Source organism: Pan paniscus, chromosome 3 (genome assembly GCF_029289425.2).
Source record: "Pan paniscus chromosome 3, NHGRI_mPanPan1-v2.0_pri, whole genome shotgun sequence".
Lineage (NCBI taxonomy): Eukaryota > Metazoa > Chordata > Mammalia > Primates > Hominidae > Pan > Pan paniscus.
Genome location: NC_073252.2, coordinates 132,322,385 through 132,341,051, shown reverse-complemented (window position 1 = coordinate 132,341,051; position 18,667 = coordinate 132,322,385). Strand labels below are relative to the sequence as shown.

Below are 18,667 nucleotides of genomic sequence, written 5' to 3'. Positions count from 1 at the left end.
AGAAAAGGAAAGGCCTTAGTGATGCCTCGACTGTGGTCTGTCTGCATGGAGAAGCTGTAGGCAGGATAAATAGAAGCAGGACATTCATTCTACATGAATGGTTAGGGGTGCATGCTTGGGTTTCCTTGGTTGGTTCTAAATTGGAAAAATGGGCAAAAATTATCTCTCAGTTATTAATCAGATCCTAGCCATTTGGGGCTGACTGATACAGGGTTTCTTGTTTTGTTCTTGAACTGCTGCTAGAGATAGTGGGTCTGACTCCCTGGACTGGTTACAGTAGACAGTAGTTTGTCTTCCTGGTCAAGTTGCTACAAATTATAGATTAGAGTTCTATTTTATATGTATAGTCTGGCTATTGTTCATTTGTATTTTTAATCTCTCAGTACTATAAAGACTGTTTATGACTGACTACAAAGTCATCTTTTCTGCAGAGCCAAAAATATTAGAATATGTCTTCTGTATCTTATATATCTTGCACTAATGGCATCTGGCATTTTGGAATGCGTGTGGTGTTTGTCAACTTCTTTAAATTTATAATTTATTGTGATTACTTTCTCATTGCAAATACCATTTTAAACTAAAATGTGTATTCATAATTTTATATTTCTTGAGGAGCCCAATCCCTAGACTTAAAAGCTTCGAATCCAAATTTTTAGATCTGCTTCTGAAAGATTTTGGCTTTTGCAACTGGTCCATTTGGTGCTATTTATCTTTATGCAAATGACTGGTAGAAAAGAAGTTGAAGATCCTAATTTTCAATTTTTACTTTGACACTTTCATATTTAGCCTTGTATTAGACACTTAAATGAAGATGTCAGGTACTTTTTTAACTTAAGAGTCTGAATATTATGAAAGCATGGTATTGAACTAGATCACATTAGGAGCTAGAACAGATAGAAAGGTGAAAATAGCCTAGGACCAAGATTTGAAGCCTGTCAACATCTAGAAGTTTGATAGAAGGAAAAAAATTCATTTTAAAAAGAGAGAAGTTGGTAGAAAAGCACTGAAATTTTTCTGTATTGCTTGGATTCACCTTTAGAGTTAAGAGATCCTTTGTTTGAATCAAATATTTCAATGGGTCTTCTCTGTTCAAAGTTAAAATCAAGATCCCATTTAGGTATGTTCAATAGGGTGCTAACTGCTGTGCATGATAATATAAAAAGATTTCTTTATTGTGTGCCTGATAATAGGTAACATCTTTCAACTGTGATTGTCTTCAGGAGCTTTTTCTCCTTTATATAGATTTGTACTTTGCTGCCTGTGTAAATTGTTATTGGAAGCAATTGTATTGTCTCCAGGAGATTAGGAATAGATCCATAGGAAACAGGGCTTATCTTAAACTTGTATTATACGGGCACAGTGGAGTTGACCAGACTGATAATGTCAAACCATTCTGGACATTTTTACCATATTTTTTATATGATAGCAATCCAGATTGAATAACCCAAGCTTTGCAAATTGCACTATTGTCAGCATTCTCTTTTAGTGTTTTTTTTTTCCCTTCCTGAAAGAAATGATTATTTTACCTAGAAATTAAAAGGGATATTTACAATTCAGGATTACGATGCCTTGATGGGAGAGTCATTTGGTAATGAAGCAGGACGAATGAGGGTAGAAGCATTTGGGAAGGAAGCGGCACATAGGAGGGGACTGCAAATAGGATGAGGGGTTTGAGGAAGCTTTCCCAAATAAACTGACTTCCAAACTGAGAGCTTAATTAGAAAAAAAAAGAGGGGGAATCACAAGCACGTGGGTGATATTTCTAGCAGAGGAAATAAACATAGAAATTCTACACAAAAGTGTGATTATAAGACTGTGTGAAAACGAGGAAAGGTAAGAAAAATAAAGCTGGATCATAGAATTACAAAACACACTACCCAAAATAATGCAGCTGCCGAGGTGACAGGGTTAATATCAGGTAATCTCTGTAGGGATATAGCATACAAAGTGTAAGAATTTAAATTTTTCATTAAAATTTTCTTTATTCTATTTTTAGTAATAATGATTAAATTACCTTGAAACATGAAACAACACAATGGAGAATGTGGAAATTCTGTCAAAAAATGTAATAAAATTGTTAAATTACATAATAATAATAAATAATAATAGCAATAATAAAATTGTTAATTGAAAAATAAATCTCAACATAGATAAGGAAAGACTTTATTCAAAGAGATTATTTCACAAAGCGGGGAAGTAGAGTTGTAATAGGAACAATGCAAGGGCCAAGAGATCTGAAAGGATGTCAAAGGTAAGGCAAAAAGGTTTTTTCGTTGTTGTTTTGTTTTGTTTTTTAAATAGGGAGGAGTGAACAAGGTTAGAGGAAGTGGGTTAGGGGAAGTGGAATGGAAGGGTCCTATGATTAGACAGTTGATCAGGGAATGTGTTTTCTTGAAGTCAGCCCATTCTCTGGAGAGGCTATTAAGGAGGAATTGAATATGAGCTCAGGCTAAGGGCTGAGGGGTGTCAAAGTTCAGGAAGCTGGAGGAAGGAGAAAAGCTTAATTAAATTTGGTTGAGTCAAGGTAGCAGGTATTTTGTCCAGATCGTTCAGTGTGCCCAAACAGTACAATTAATCATTTATGAGGCAAAGAATGGTAATTTGCGGTGGGGAGTCAGGGGGTTCTGTGTTTGGCTATCTCATAGGTAAACAATGGGACCATCCTTGAGTTTTACTTAAGTAACATGGAGAAGGCTAGTTCCTTGCTTTAAGCCATTTCTGGAATACAAATAGGTGGGGAGAGTTTTTTGAATGTCACTGATTTCCAGAATGACAGGGCTCAAGTAAAGTTCAATTTGTCATTCAGGGAAAAAAAAGACAGACAAATGTGAACAATATAAATAGAGTTTTACAAAGGCCAAAATTCCTATGCTTAGGAAGTCCTAAACTCCTATGTTTAGGTGACAGACCAAAGCTATGAATCTGAGAAAGGGATGTGTTAAAAGAATAAATATCTCATCACAATCAAAGGACAAATGTACTTTTAGCATGGGATTCTACAAAAATAAATAAATAAATGGTTAGTGAAAGTATAGATGAATTTTAAGATTTCAGAAGTAAAACAAATACGGTTTATAAAATGGAGCAGTGTAAAGTCATGAGAATGGTTTTCTGAATGAAGACCAGTTTGTTGAATGGGTTATCTAATTAGATGTCAAGTATGTCTGTCAGGATAGCCTAGGATAAACCAAGGTCGCCAACAGCCCCTGTATCTCAGTGACATAAAATAACGAAGCTTATTTCTTGCCCATGGTTTGTGTCTATTCTGGTTCAGCAGAGAAGCTCCATTCATTCATATGTCCACTCAGGTACACAGGCTAACGAAGCAGGAGTCAACAACATAATTGTTGGTTACTGGATAAGAGAGGATTGTTTCAGCCCAGAAGTGATACAAATCTCTTCAGTTTATAAATCACAGGTTTTCAAACAGTCCCACCCCACATAAGAGATCCAACAGCACAATTCTTCAAAGAAAAAAGAAAGCTGGAAATATTTGATGAACAGCTTTAATGGCTACTACAGTGCCCCACATATTCAGCTAACTTTCTTTCCTGTAGTTAGAAAATAAGGAGATACTTTCCAAGTGAGAGAAGCCGGTTCTCTCTGGTCAGGGCATCTAGCTCAAAGCCCAGGATTGTTTTATGATGTATGATTGTTTCTGTCTCAGGGGTTATGCTCAGCAGTCTCTAACTTGAGTCTGAATATAGCTTATTTTGCTCTGTACACCAAAATAACAAGTATTCTGACTGCATCCATCTGATATATGGGGAGAGAGCAGGGAGGGAATATCAGTAATACACACTGAGAGAGGAGAGTAATGGAAGACACAGCAACCAACAAATGTTCTGTATTTATCTCCTTAGGCAGAAATTATGAGTGCCCACTCCTTGGGGATGAGGATTATCCCCTCTTGAGAGGAGCTCCATGGTCCATTGCTTTCATGGCTCTCAAGCTGCTCTCTGGAGAAGACTTTTTTTTCCCTCCATTCTTTTACTTTGCCATATTTAAACAGGTAAAGTAGATAATATGGCTTCCTGGAGGTTGGGCATCTGGTTGTCTCAGCTTGTTTCAAGCCTGCTCAAGTATAGGAGTGCGAGGATGATTTAAAGTCCCAAATTGTCACAACTGTTTTTCAATCCAGTCAGTACAATCTGCTAAAACATAATGCAGACCACTTAAGCCATTTAAAAATATTCCATTAAAATTTTTTTTTAAAATAAGCAGGTAAAATTCATTTTCCTAATATACGTTATTTAACCCAAATGTGTAAAATGTTATATTTTACAGTCAATATAAAATGATCATGAATGAGATATTTTACTTTTTTTTTTTTTTTACTAAGTCTGAAAGTGCAGGGTATATTTTACATGTACAGATATCTCAATTATGATGCTACATTTTCAGTGGAAACAGGCTTTCCAAAAAATAAAATTGTGTTTAACAAAAAAATTTAACATGCTTCAGGATTTTAATTTAAATTAATCAAAATAAAATTTAAAAATTTAATTTCTTTCATCACATTAGCCACATGACACACTCAATAGCTCCATGTGCCTGGTGGCTACCACCTTGGAGAGCACATATCCAGGACCATGGCTTTTTTAGTAGTACAAATTTCTCAGAGCTATTCTTTTTGAGGTGCTGATACTCGTACTCACAGTCCATTGATAAACATGCCTTTCTTCTATGTCTCTTTCTTGACATAATCTGCCTCTGTTACCTAAGAAATTATACTTCTAATTTCTTTTCACTTGGCCATTTTGTCTAAGGGAGAAGTGTGCCGGATAGTACCTAAATTCTTTCACATGTCTTACCAGCTGTTGTGGCAGCCATAACATTCATTTGAATCTTACAGCAAGGATGTATTCTAATCAGCCCTTACACTTAAAGGCCTTCTTAGTTTTGTATTTTATAAGTTGGTGATAAGAAACAGCTACATCTTTCAATCCTACAAGTCTCTGAATTTCTGGATTATTTTTATTCTTCCTTCTGCTTTCAATCATGCAAACATTTTCTGAGCTCATCCCTTTTTTATAGCAATTTGTCAACTATAGCCAAAACACACTGCTAGAATTTTGTTCTTCGATCTCTTTTCTAGTTCTGTTAAGTTCATAAAATATATTTTGTCTTATAGTGGTGAGAATTTAACTATTTTGCCACTGTGTAATAAGGATTGTCATACTTTCACTTTACGATAACAGTTTCCAACCACAACCAGCCCACCCATTAGCCAATAACACATATGTTAATTCAATTTTATTACAACATATAAGTTACTCAGTGGCAGAGTAGGCTAATTCATGCTACATTATCAACCCATCCATATCTCAGTGGGTTAAAACAAATGTGTATATTTCACTCATGCTGCTAGCCCCTCACTAGTCTGCTTAAGCATTCTATTTTTCATACCTATTTAGGGATCTTGGCTGAAGCAGTAAACACTATCAACAAGTATTACTTCTTGTCATGCCAGAGGAAAAAAGTACTCTGGTGCATCTCAAACCAGCAATTAAACTATCTGGCTAGAAAGTAATATAGAACATTTCTGCTCACAATGCTTTTGTCAAAACAGAGGAGTCTCACATGTGATCCTAACAGGTCAAAAAGAAAGTGGTAAGTCAGATATACTTGGTGATTAATGTTAATGAGTTATAACAATTAGGGTAACAGAATTCAAGAAAAAAAAAACAGTAAGACAGATGTCTATGGCCTCAATTATTATGGAAAATAATTCGAATAGACATTAATAGAATAAACTAGTCTAGATGGAATGAGCTTCAAAAACATTGTGGCCTTGTACATAAGAAGATGGAGGTCAAAGGTTTGGAAGTGACACAAAGTAACAAAAGTAATGCTGACTCTTTCCTTCTCCTCAATAAAACTCCTGACCTGGGAATTCCAAATGACATGGTGAACAAGTATTCTCCACCAAAGAGGGCTTAGGGGATTTCTAGTACTCAATTAGGAAAGAATAGAGAGATATTTTCTGTTACAAGCTTTTATAAGGAAATTATTTGCAATAGAAAGGGAGTTTCAAAATGCATGCTGAGGTGATTTTGGATGGAAAGCATAAGAGTAATTATATAAGATATAGAAAGAAGAACAGAACAGCCACTGAATTTTGTTTATTGTCTACAGATAAGAAACATGGGTGATATTAGCTGATTCCAGGATTCCACATAATAGTAAGAAATAAAGTAAACTTTAAAGTTATAATGTTCACAAAAATTACAAAAAAGTTCTTGTCTATAATTTCTGATGCCTTTGAGGAGATTAAGCTACAAGCTCCTAGTATTGATCTGTTTTATTATTTTTAGGGTGGAGATAACTCAAACTCTTACTCTTTGTAAACCCACTAAAGGCAAATGTCTCATTGACCTTATCCACTAGTTAGGCACCAAAATTCAATCAACAGTACATGACAACTCTAGAGTAACTTCTGTCAGAAAGCTTTCCTGACTTAGGCTGAGAATCATGACCTCCGAGCTCTTGCAGCTGTATGGGCCTACATCACTTACCTCTCCTTCTCCTTGAACTGCTCAGTTGTCTTTCAACGTAGCAGCCATTTAAAAACAGACATTAGTTTGCACCACATCTTTACTTAAAACTCTATCATGGGTTCCAGTTTAATCTCAGGAGATGCAATGCCAAAGGCCTCGCAATTGCCCACTAGTTTTTACATGATCTCATCTCCTTTTTTCCCCCTTGTTCATTCTGCTCCTGTTACCCTGACCTCTACATTTTTTATTACATTCATTAGGTGCACACTTGCCTTAGGGATTTTGCACTGGCCTTTTCTTTGCCTGGAATACTCTCTCCTGAGATATCTATGTAGCTAACTACCTCATGCTTTTCAAGTCTTGCTAAAATCATCTCTTTTCAAATAAATCTTACCAACACAGTTTAAATTGCAGTGTTTATAAACTGGAACACCTTTATTCCATTCTATTTTTTCCCTATTGTAATTTTCAATTTCTAACATGCAATTTAATAATCTTATATTATTGTGTTATTCTCTTTTTTTTCTTTTTTCTTTTTTGAGACAGAGTCTTACTCTGTCACCCGGGCTGGAGTGCAGATCTAGGCTCACTACAAGCTCCACCACCCGAGTTCACACCATTCTCCCATCTCAGCCTCCCAAGTAGCTGGGACTACAGGCACCTGCCACCACGCCCGGCTAACATTTTGTTTTTGTATTTTTAGTAGAAACGGGGTTTCACCGTGTTAGCCAGGATGGTCTCGATCTCCTCACCTCATGATTCGCCCACCTTGGCCTCCCAAAGTGCTGGGATTACAGGTATGAGCCACTGCATCTGGCCTGGCCTATTGTGTTATTCTTGTATGGTCTGTTTTCCTTATTATAAAACAACGTTTATAAGAACCGTTATTTTTGTATTTTTGCCTTGTTTCTTTTTTTTTTTTTTCCAGGAATGGGTAAGAGGGCTAGTTACTTAATAATTATTTGTGGAATGAATGATAGTAGCTTAACATTGATTTACTCCTCTATCTTCCCAACCAGACTTGGTCCAGGAACAAAATAAAACCTTATTTACCTTGTTTTTCAACTGGGTTTGAACAAAGAGACAAAGGTCAGAAACAAATCATTCCAAAAAGACCTAAGATGGTGTATAAAGTATATGACATACTTCTCTTTTGTGCTTTTAAAAAGAGATTTTTATAAAGTGTAATATTTTTAAAGTAATGCACTCATTACTAGCTTTAAGTAAAATTGAAATTTAACACATTTTTGTAACATTAGAGGTGTGATTTACGTTTTATTTAAAAGAGATATTAAGAGACAATACAATTTGACCGTCCAATTTACCTTTAGTTATCCATATGTGCAAGATATGAGTATAAAAATAATCTACTGGGTATAAAATAATCTACACTAAACTTGTTTTTTGAAAAATCCTAGTGGAGATACATAATCACATGTACTGTCTAAAAATGAACACTGATCTTTTCATTTTTTCTTTTCTTTTTCTTCCTTCCTCTATTTCACCCTTCCTTCCTTCCTTCTTTCTTCCTCTCTACTCCTTTCCATCCATAAACATTGACAACTGATTTTTCACAGACAAAAGTAATTCAATAAAGAAAGTATAGTATTTTCAAGCAATTACCCTGGAATAGTTGGACTTCCATAGGCAAAAAATTAAGCTTAATTGATACTTTAAACCTTGTATAAAATTAATTCAAATAAGATTATACACCTAATATTAGAATGGAAAATTATGAAACTTTTAGTGGAAAATGTAGTAAAAATTATTTGTGGCATGCTGTGTCCAGAATTGACGGGTTCTTGGTCTCACTGACTTCAAGAATGAAGCCGCGGACCCTCGCTGTGAGTGTTACAGTTCTTAAAGATGGTGTGTCCGCAGTTTGTTCCTTCTGATGTTTGGATGTGTTCAGAGTTTCTTCCTTCTGGTGGGTTCGTAGTCTCACTGGCTTCAAGAGTGAAGCTGCAGACCTTCGCGGTGAGCGTTAGAGCTCTTAAGGCGGTGCGTCTGGAGTTGTTTGTTCCTCCCATCCGGAGTTGTTTATTCGTCCCTATGGGTTCATGGTCTTGTGGGCCTCAGGAGTGAAGCTGCAGACCTTCGCAGTATTACAGTTAATAAAGGCAGTGCAGACCCACAGAGTGAGCAGCAGCAAGACTCACTGCAAAGAACGAAAGAACAAAGCTCCCACCATATGGCAAGACACCCTAGCAGGTTGCCGTTGCTGGCTGGAAGCCTGCGTTTATTCTCTTATCTGACCCCACCCACATTCTGCTGATTGGTCCATTTTACAGAGAGCTGATTGGTCCATTTTGACAGGGTGCTGAATGGTGCATTTACAAACCTTGATCTAGACACAGAGTGGTGATTGGTGCATTTGCAAGACTTGAGCTAGACACAAAAGTTCTCCAAGTCCCCACCTGACTCAAGAGCCCAGCTGGCTTCCCCTAGTGGATCCTGCGCCAGGGCCACAGGTGGAGTTGCCCGCCAGTCCCATGCAGATGTCTGCACTCCTCAGCCCTTGGGCAGTCCATGGGACTGGGCGCTGCAGAGCAGGGGGCGGTGCCCGTCAGGGAAGCTCGGGCTGCATTGGAGCCCACGGGGGAAGGGGAAGGGGGGGAAAAGGGGGGGAAGGCAGGGGAGGGGAAGGGGGTGGGAGAAGGTGGGGGCAGGGAGGAAGGGGGGCAGGTGGGGAGGAAGGGGGGCAGGTGGGGGGAAGGGGGCAGGCAGGGGGAAGGGGGGCAGGTGGGGGCGAAGGGGGGCAGGTGGGGGGGAAGGGGGGAAGGTGGGGGGGAAGGGGGGCAGGTGGGGGCTGGGCGGGGGTGGGGGGAGCCTCGGGCCAGGTGGGCTGCAGGTCAGGAGCCCTGCCCTGCGGGGAGGTGGCTGAGGCCTGGGGAGAATTCCAGTGTGATGCGGGCCGGCTGGCAGTGCTGGGGCACCTGGCACACCCTCCGCAGCTGCTGGCCTGGGTGCTAAGCCCCTCACTGCCCAGGCCAGCAGTGCCGGCCAGCCACTCTGAGTGAGGGGCCATGGAGCTGGCACCCACCTGGAACTTTGGCCTGCACGCAGCCTCGGTTCCCGCCTGCGCCTCTCCCTCCACACCTCCCCACAAGCAGAGGGAGCTGGCTCCGGCCTCAGCTAGCCCAGAGAGGGGCTCCCATGGTGCAGTGGCAGGCTGAAGGGCTCCTCAAGCATGGCCAGAGTAGGCGCCCAGGCCAGGGAGGTGCCGAGTGACCCACAGCTGCCAGCACGCTGTCACCTCTCAATGCTATATATAAAATAAGAAAGAATTAAACATCATCAAAATTGGTTCTATGAAACACTCTGTTAAGAGGATTAAAATATAAAAACATGAGAAGAAATATTTGAAAGTTACATAGCTGATAAATAACTTCTATCTGTAAATATAAAGAACTCTTAAAACTCAACAATAAGAGAATGAAATAACCAAACATAATAATTGTCAGAAGATTTGATCAGACAGTTCATCAGAGAAAATGGCTAATGAGCATATCAACAGATGCTTAATATCATTAATCATTTGGGAAATCAAAATTGCAACCATACTGAAATACCACTACACAGTCATTAGAATTAGTAGGAAAAACCTGACAATACTTAGTGCTAAGTGTTGGAAAAGAATTCAGAACAGCTGGAACTGTCATATATCACTGATCAACATAGAAAAACAGTACAGCTACTATGAAAAAGGCTATGGCAGTTTTTATACAGTTAAACATTCACTCACTGCATTACAACAGTCCACTCCTATGTACTTTCCAAGGGAAATGAAATCTATGTTCACACAGATAGCTGTAAGTACATAATATCTTTATTCATAGTTATCTACAACTCGAAACTCCCAAGTGTCTCTCACTTGAGGAATGAATAAACAAAGGATGGTGCATCTGTAATGAAATTATATTCAGCAACAGAAAGGAATAAAATATTGATATACAAAATAAATTGCTCATAGTTATAGATTGTCGGTGTTTTTCTGAAAAGATAAAGATGTCTTTTGATTTTCTTTGTGGGGTTAAGTATACTTGGTAAGATCATGATCTCCTGAAAATAAAATTATGTAACTTCAATTAATAAACAAAAAGAGTCATAACATACTAAATTCTGCACAACTTTGGTGAGGTGGCAGTTTTTTAATCCTTGATTTAAAAAATAGAAATTCTGAAACTTTCGGAATTCTCCGAAACAGAGGATACTGTGTGCTATGTATGTAATGAATGGCAGTTGCTTAGGGAGAGCTCACAAATTAACTGTAGCTTAATCAGCACATTCATGTTAATTTGGCAACCTAGGTGAAGCTGAGAGTATTTCTCAGTTTTGAGGGGAAAATCAGCAGCTTACTTAAAACCAGTCTCTTATTTATTTGGGTAATGTAAGTGGATACCTCAAATTTAATCATATCTGTCTATATTAAATAATAGTGTAGTAAACATGTAAATGAAGGACCTTACCCATGTCACACTTCAGAAGTGGTTGATGCCAATTATTAGGATTTTCAGTTACCATCCAGATTATGATCAACAGTCATGATAGGAATAGAATTCACTGTTAAAAGCACCTAAGCCTCTTTTTCTTAGATATAGAGTCACTCACTTGTATTCTCATCCATTGAAGGGGAGAAGGAAACCTCCAGTGTATACTATGCAGCAGGTTCTATGTCAGAGTTATTGATGTTACCTAATGCAATATACATATATACATATAACATTTTATGCAGCAAATTGATTCTCTATTTCTAAAATGTGGAAGCTGATTCTCAGAGGGATCATCTTATGCAAAATCACATAGTTCGTGAGTGTTGCAGCTTAAAATGTGTACTTTTTTTTTTTTGAATCTTGGAAATGCCCACCTCAATTTGAAGACTGAAAAATATCTGCACAGGGTCTCAGCAAGTCAATTTAGTCAAATTTATGTAGCCTAGAAGGCAATGGTAGTAGAGTGGGGTGGTAGAACTTTCTGACAGCCTAGGTATTAATATATAATGAGAAATGCTCTTTAGCACCTTTTAGCTAAATTGTATTGATAAAATTTAGGCATAGCCTATCTAATCTACATATAACATATATATACACACACATTCATCTACATACATATATGTTTTCAAAATATAACTCTTTTAAACACAAATTTTAAGCCAGACAATATACTCATTGGATGAATTTTAAGGAAAAGTTTGAGTAATTATTAGTAATTAACACTAAGATTATTTAGAGAGTATTGTATTTTTTGTCTGATTTTATCACATACTGCTGATGTCTGTCCCTTTTTCATAGTGAGAGACTGAACTGTCTGCCAAGACAAAGAAGAGAGATTACAAAAAGAAAAAAAAGGAGTCTTTATAGTCTTATAAATAGCATTTATAAGCCCGAGTTTTAACATTAGTATGAAGCAATTACCTAATGGAAAGGAGTAATAAAATATGTCAAGTGATAACTCTAAGCTATTACATCTCCTTTTGAGAGTTTATATAATCTGGCTAAGCTAGTTAAATTTTTTATGTAACTATTCAAAATTGAAGGGTAAATTAGCCTCTTCTTACAAACTCCAGGCTATTTAAGAAGGTTGTTTAGAATTGAGGCATGGTAAGACACCTAATATCTTTAGATCTACCACACATAGTTGAGATATTTTCATTTACTATGCTTACATTTAGCCTTTTTCTTGACTGACAAAAGTGGCAGGGGAGATTACAGCATGGATATGAATGATCTCATCTTCACAAGAGTCAAATACATACTAATAACACTTAATGAGAACTATGTACCAAGAGCTGTAAAAATTGTGCTAAATATATTACCTTATTTCATATTTACACCAACTTTCTAGGCATGTGCTATTTTTTGTTGTTGTTTTTGTTCTTTGTTTTTGAGACAGGGTCCTGCTCTGTCACCCAGTCTGGAGTGCACTGGTGCAATCACGGCTCATCACAGCCTCAACTTCCCGGGCTCCAGTAATCCTCCCACCTTAGCCTCCCCAGTAGCTGGGATCACAGGCACATGCCGCCATGCCCGGCTATTTTTTTTTTTTTCTTTTTTAGTAGAGACAGGGTTTCATGTTGCCCAAACTGGTCTTGAACTCCTGAGCTCAATTGATCTGCCCTCCTCGGCCTCCCAAAGTTGTGGGATTATAGGTGTAAGCCACAGCGCCTTGTTGGTGTGTGCTATTTCAATCTAGTTTGTTTGTAAGGAAACTGAGTATTATGAGGTTAAACCATTTACGTGTTCAAACTTAAATGTAAACTTGAGATCTGCTTGACTCTATTAATTGCATTCCTTGACTTTTCTATCCTCAAATACAGTCCATGTCATCTACAGACAATATTTAACATAAGGATTTCAAAATTGTCTTCAAATGCCTCCTTTCTATTTAGCCAAGTTTTTGAAATGTATAAGGCTCTGATTTCACAGATACCGGTTATTTTAAAGATTCACAAAAGCTCAACAAATAATTGTTACTTGGATGAATCTCTCTTCCTATCCTGTCATTTTAATCATGAAGCAATTTGTGGCTATAAAGAAATTAAAAGTGTATTCCACATTCACACAGTAAATTATGGAGCCAAGTTTTGAAACCATAATTTCTTGCTTCAACTGCCCTACTTCAGTTAACTTTGTTAATGATCAAGAAAGACACCACAAATACACATGAATATAATAAAGCATATTGCTCAATTTAGTGGAAAAAATGTTAAGATAAATAGAAATCAAGAGGTGAGTGGCACATCTCTGACTTAGAACAGTGCTTCATAGATTATGACATCAAAAGAGACATAGAAAATGACATTTCTGTGGCCCAGTGAGGTGACTTGACCTAGGCTGTTTGTGGCTAGAGGAGAATGACCCCATCGTCCTAGCCAAATGAGGCAACTGGTTACTCAGTCTCCACTTGACCAGCCCAAGCGCTGTAAGGCCAGTATCTCAGCACACCTGTAAATAGGCTGATACACATTCAGCCTGATTTTTTAAAGGCATTTAGTTTATTAAAATATTAAAATACTCCTGTTTCTTTTAGTCAGTAGCTAGTTCACCCAGTCCCCCAAATACCCCTACTCACAGGTCTTTCCATTGTCCTAAAACAGAGGGGGGAAATACCAGCACCAGGATGCCTCCGGGACTCCTCTTCCTTTTCGGCCCTCTACCTGTGACCCAGCAGTCTGTTCTGACACACTAGTTAGAAATTGCAGTCTTAGAAAATTTACTTTAATGGTTAAGTGTTGGATTATTTTCCTGGGAATTTATAATTAATTAGTTATTTAAAATCCTGTTTAGGCACTCTAAAATAATTAAATGTTATTTGAAGTCATTACCTAACCATTGAGCATCTCTTAATACCACCATACAGTTATAAAATATAATCCATTTTTAAAAAAATCTACTGCTATAATAGAATTACTATATGTATAATCAATGGTGAGATTATTACCACATTGCTGGTAGAAATGTAAAATGGTATAGCCATTCTGAAAAACCATTTGACAGTATCATGTAAAACTAAACATACAAACCAGCAATTGCACTGTTGGTCATCAATGCCAGATAAATGAAAACTTATTTCACTCAAAAACCTGTATAACAGTTCTCATAGTAGCTTTAGTTTTAATAGGCCAAAAACTGGAACTAATCCTTCAACAGGTAAATGCCTAAACAAACAGTGATACATCCATAGTATGGAATATGGAATACTACTTAGCAATTAAAAAATATAGACTATTGATACACTCAAAACCTGAGATGAATATTCAGAGAATTATGCCATGTGTAAAAGGTTACAAAATTTATGATTACATTTATGTAACACTTTTGAAATGACAAAATTATAGAAATGGAGATCACATTAAAGATTGCCAGGGGTCAGGGATAGGGAGAGAGGGGTAGAGTAAGAGAGAGATAGGAGTGACTATAAAAGGACAATGTTAGGTATCCTTGTAATGGAGCTGCTCAATATCTTAACTGTATTAATGTCAATATCTCGGCTGTGATACTGTATTGTAGTTTTTCAACATCTTATCATTGGTGGAAATTAGGTATCAAGTACATAGAAACTATTTGTATTGTTTCTTTTTTAATACATATGTTATATATTTATGGAGTACTTGTGAGTGTTTCATGTATAAAATATGTAATGACCAAGTTAGGATGTGTGAGGTATATATCACCTTGAATATGTATCATATCTTTAAGTTGGTATCATCTGAGGACCTCTCTTCTAGTTATGTTGAAATATAAAAAAAATATATATATAGTTGCTTAGTCACCACAGTCTGCTATTAAACATCACAACTTATTACTTCTATATTATTGTATGTTTGTATCCATTAACGAATCTTTCTTCATCTCAGCTTCCCAGTCTCTGGTATCTATCATTCTATTCTCCATGTTTGTGTGATCAAGGTTTTTATCTGCCACATATGAGTGAGAACATGCCCTATGTTTTTCTGTGCCTGGCTTATTTCACTTAGCATAATGGCCTTCAGTATAATCCATGTTGTTGCAAATGACATGATTTTATTCTTTTTTATGTCTGAATAGTATTTCATGGGACATATACCACATAATTTTTTATTCATTTGTTCATTGACATACACTTAGGCTGATTCCATATCCTTGCTATTGTGTATTGTGAATAGTGCTGCAATAAACATGCAAGTGCATGTTGCAGATATCACTTTGATATATGGATTTCTTTACATTTGAGTAAATAACTAGTAGTAGGATTTTTGGATCATATGGTTGTTCTATTTGAAGTTGTTTGAGTAATCTTCATTCTGTTTTCAAGTGGTTATGCTAATTTACATCATTTTCACCAACAGTGTATGAGTTCTCTTTTCTCTACATCCTCTCCAATATCTGTTATGCTTTGTCTTTTTTTTTTTTTTTTTTTTGAGACAGAGACTCACTCTGTCACCCAGGCTGGAGTGCAGTGGCACAATATCGGCTCACTGCAAGCTCCATCTCCCGGGTTCAAGCGATTCTCCTGTCTCAGCCTCCACAGTAGCTGGGACTACAGTCACATGCTACCATGCACAGCTAATTTTTATATTTTTAGTAGAGATGGGGTTTCACCATGCTGATCAGGCTGGTCTCGAACTCCTGACCTCAGATGATCCACCTGCCTCGGCCTCCGAAAGTGCTGAGATTACAGATGTGAGCCACTGCGCCTGGCCATTGCTTTGTCCTTTTAATAATAGCCATCCTAACTGGGATGAGATGATATCTCACTGTGGTTTTGACTTGCATTTTTCTGAGGATTAGTGATAACGAACATTTTTTCACATACCTGTTGGCCGTTTGTATGTCTTCTTTTGAGAAATGTTTATTCATGTCCTTTGCCTATTTTTAATGGGATTATTTATTTTTTACTATTGAGTTGTTTGAGTTCCTCATGTATTCTGGACATTAGTCCCCTGTTGGATGAGTAGTTTGCAAATATTTTCTCCCATTCTATATGTTGTCTCTTCACTCTGGTGATTATTTTGTTGTGCAGAATATAAATTTTCACTTGTTTATTTTTTATTTTGATGCCTATGCTTGTGAGGTCTTAGCCATAAAATATTGCCTGGCCCAGTGGTCTGAAGAGTATTATCTATGTTTCCTTCTATTAGTTTTATAGTTTTGGAACTTACATTTAAGTCTTTAATCCATTTTGAGTTGACTTTTGAATATGGTGAGCAATATGAGTCCAGTTTCATTCTTCTGTATGTGGTTATCCAGTTTTCCCAGCACCATTTATTGAAGAGGGCGTTCTTTTCCCAATGGGTGTTCTTGTCTGCTTTGTCAAATATCAGTTGGCTGTTGGCTGTGAATATGTGGCTTTATTTCTGGGTTCTCTACTCTGTTCCATTTGTCTGTTTGTTTTTATACCAATATCATGGTATTTGGTTACTGTAGCATTGTAGTATGTTTTGAAGTCAGGTGATGCTCAGGATTATTTTCACTATTCTGGTCCTTCTTGGTTCTATACAAATTTAAAGATTGTTTTTCTATTTTTGTCAAAAATAGCATCAATATTTTAATAGAGATTGCATTAAATGTGTAGATTTCTTTCTTTTAGACATATTTTAGACATATTTAGTCATATTAATTCTTCCAATCCATGAGGATGAAATGTGTATTTCATTTGCTTACATCATCTTCAGTTTTTTTCATCGATGTTGCAGTTTTTCTTCTAAAGATCATTTACTTCCTTGGTTAAATTTAATTCTAGCTTTTTTAAAAGTTTTATTTTTGTAGCTATTGTAAATGGGATTGCTGCCTTGATTTTTTTCCAGCAATTACACTATTGGCATTTAGAAATACTACTGATTTTGGTTTGTTGATTTTGTATCTTGCAATTTTGCTGAATTTATTAGTTCTAAGAGGTTTTGGTGAAGTATTTTGTTTTTTCTAAATATAAGATAATATTGTTTACAAAGAGGGATGTTTTGACTTTCTCTTATTTAATGTGGATGCTTTTTATTTCTTTCTCTTGGCTGATTACTCTGCATAGGACTTCCAGTACTATGTTGAACAGGAGTCGTGAAAGTGGGCGTTCCTCTCTTGCTTCAGGTAAGGAAATGCTTTCAACTTTTCTTCATTCATTATGATGCTGGCTGTGATTTGTCACACATGATCTTTATTATTTTGAGATATGTTCCTTCTGTGCTTAGTTTGTTGACAATTTTTATTATGAAGGGGTGTAGAATTTTATGAAATGCTTTCTTGGTATCCATGGAGATGATGATATGGTTTTTGTCCTTCATTCTGTTGATTTAATGTTCCATATTTATGATTTGCATATGTTAAGCCATCCCTGCATCCTTGATATTAATCACAATTTATCATTGTGTATTATCTGTCTGCTACACTGTTGGATTTCATTTGCTGGTATTTTTGAACATTTTTGCATCTGTTTATCAGGGATATTGGCCTTCAACTTTCTTCTTTTGTTGTGTCTTTTTCTGGTTTTGGTATCAGTAATGCTTTCTTTTTTTTTTTTTTTTTTTTAGGGTGGGAATTCTTTGTTTTATTTTCTTTTTTTTTTTTTCTTTTTTTATATTTTAAGTTTTAGGGTACATGTGCACAATGTGCAGGTTTGTTACATACGTATGCATGTGCCATGTTGGTGTGCTGCACCCATTAACTTGTCATTTAACATTAGGTATATCTCCTAATGCTATCCCTCCCCACTCCCCCTACCCCACAACAGGCCCCAGTGTGTGATGTTCCCCTTCCTGTGTCCATGTGTTCTCATTGTTCAATTCCCACCTGTGAGCGAGAACATGTGATGTCTGGGTTTTTCTCCTTGCGATAGTTTGCTGAGAATGATGGTTTCCAGCTTCATCCATGTCCCTACAAAGGACATGAACTCATCATTTTTTATGGCTGCGTAGTATTCTATGGTGTATATGTGCCACATATTCTTAATCCAGTCTATCATTGTTGGATATTTGGGTTGGTTCCAAGTCTTTGCTTTTGTGAATAGTGCCGCAATAAACATACGTGTGCATGTGTCTTTATAGCAGCATGATTTATAATTCTTTGGGTATATACCCAGTAATGGGATGGCTGGGTCAAATAGTATTTCTGGTTCTAGATCCCTGACGAATCGCCACACTGACTTCCACAATGGTTGAACTAGTTTACAGTCCCACCAACAGTGTAAAAGTGCTCCTGTTTCTCCACATCTTCTCCAGCACCTGTTGTTTCCTGAGTTTTTAATGATCGCCATTCTAACTGGCATGAGATGGTATCTCATTGTGGTTTTGATTTGCATGTCTCTGATGGCCAGTGATGATGAGCATTTTTTCATGTGTCTTTTGGCTGCATGTCTTCTTTTGAGAAGTGTCTGTTCATATCCTTTGCCCACTTGTTGATGGGGTTGTTTGTTTTTTTCTTGTAAATTTGTCTGAGTTCTTTGTAGATTCTGGATATTAGCCCTTTGTCAGATGAGTAGATTGCAAAAATTTTCTCCCTTTCTGTAGGTTGCCTGTTCTCTCTGATGGTAGTTTCTTTTGCTGTGCAGAAGGTCTTTAGTTTAATTAGATCCCATTTGTCAATTTTGTCTTTTGTTGCCATTGCTTTTGGTGTTTTAGACATGACGTCCTTGCCCATGCCTATGTCCTGAATGGTATTGCCTAGGTTTTCTTCTAGGGTTTTTATGGTTTTAGGGCT

The 18,667-nt window shown here is 37.0% G+C and overlaps 1 long non-coding RNA gene across 4 annotated transcripts in view; it reads left to right on the top strand.

Annotated features, from left to right (window-relative positions):
- Positions 1 to 18,667, top strand: part of LOC117980066 (uncharacterized) — a 311,973-nt gene that overhangs the window by 136,662 nt on the left and 156,644 nt on the right. For 3 of the 4 annotated variants that reach the window (XR_010112032.1, XR_004671200.3, XR_010112034.1), the window contains exons 2-3: positions 7,204 to 7,297; positions 17,004 to 17,062. This is a non-coding gene — a long non-coding RNA (uncharacterized LOC117980066). The remainder of the gene's footprint in view (positions 1 to 7,203; positions 7,298 to 17,003; positions 17,063 to 18,667) is intronic. The other variant, XR_010112033.1, reaches the window with a different exon arrangement.